Consider the following 1502-nt stretch of genomic DNA (forward strand, 5'->3'; position numbering starts at 1 on the left):
GTGTTGCTGCTGGTGTAGCTAGGCTGCTACTGCTGCTGCTTCTGCTGCCAGGGTCAAGCTGCTGCTGCTGCTGCTGCTGGTGTTCGTTGTATCTGCAGCGGCAGCGGCCTACAGATGTTTGTCTTGAAGCAGAGAGGAGGCAGCAGTTAGCTTCGATGACTGCAGCTGGGATAGGTCATCGCTTTCATTCACAGAGCAAAATATTTCAGGGGCAAGATCAGGACTACAGCAGCAACAGCAGCAGCAGCAGCAGCAGCAAACAGCAACCGGATATGCAGGCAAGAAGCACTTGAAACAGCAGTAGCAGCACAAGCAGCACCGCCACCCCTTCCTATAGTTTCAGTAGTAAAAGCAGCAGCAGCAGGATGAATAGCAGCAGCAGGTGCTGCTGCTGCTGCTGCTGCTGCTGCGTTCTTTCTTTTTCTGTTGTTTGCTTTAAATTTAATTCGTTGTGGTTGTTGCTGCTGTTGTTGCTGCTGCAGCTGCTGACGCTGCATCTCCGCGGTTTACCTCGGGACATTCGAGAAGAGCATTTGCTGCAGCTGCTGCACGACGAATCTGCTGCTGCTGCTGCTGCAGCTTCTAATGATGCTGCTGGTGGTGAAGCGTCTCCGCTATCTTCTGTCTCTTCTCCTCCTCTTCGTTCGCACTTTAAGCTGCAGATTTTCAACAACCCAATAACTAATGAATGTACAGGAACTGCCAGAGTCACCTTCAGGTAATGCTGCTGTTGCTGCTGCTGCTGTTGCTGCTGCTGCTGCTGCTGCTCCTGTTGCTTTTGCCGCTGCTGCTGTTGGTTTCGTTGTTGCTGTTGCTGCGGCGGCGGCGATGGCTGCTGCTGTGAGCCCTGCTGCTTTTGCTGCTCCTGTTGCTGTTGGTCCTACTGCTGCCGCTTGTGCTGCTGCTGCTGCTGCTGCTGCTGCTTGCGTTGCTAAGCTTGCTGCTAACCTTACTACTGCTTCTCTTGCTGCTAGTTGTGTTGCTGCTGCTGCCTATGTTTATTTTCTCTGTTTTATTTGATTGACTTCTCTGCTTCTTCCTGGGTCTAAATCTCCCTGTTCACACATTGCTGCTGCTGCTACTGCTGCTGCTACTACTACTGTTGCTGCTGTTGCTGCTGCTGCTGCTGCTGCTGCTGTTTGTTTAGGCATTCGGGAGATGCAGCAGCGTTGGAGGCGTTGATGGGTCGCCTGCGGACTCAAAATATCACCGCGGAAGTACAATAAACAAAATTTCTACGCTTTAGTTTTATATAACATATGTATATATATATTATATAATGCATATTATATAATATATTCAATATATATAATATATATTATATATTATATATTATATATATGTATATATATGTGTGTGTGTTTACGTACAGTACTTATATCTGCTTATATAGATATATGTATATAAATGCATACATATATATATGGATGCTTTATGTATATATATATATAATATTTAATATATAATATATATAATATAATATATATAATATAATATATATA

The sequence above is a fragment of the Eimeria acervulina genome, genomic scaffold (genome assembly GCF_000499425.1).
Source record: "Eimeria acervulina Houghton genomic scaffold, Eah_scaff1102, whole genome shotgun sequence".
Lineage (NCBI taxonomy): Eukaryota > Apicomplexa > Conoidasida > Eucoccidiorida > Eimeriidae > Eimeria > Eimeria acervulina.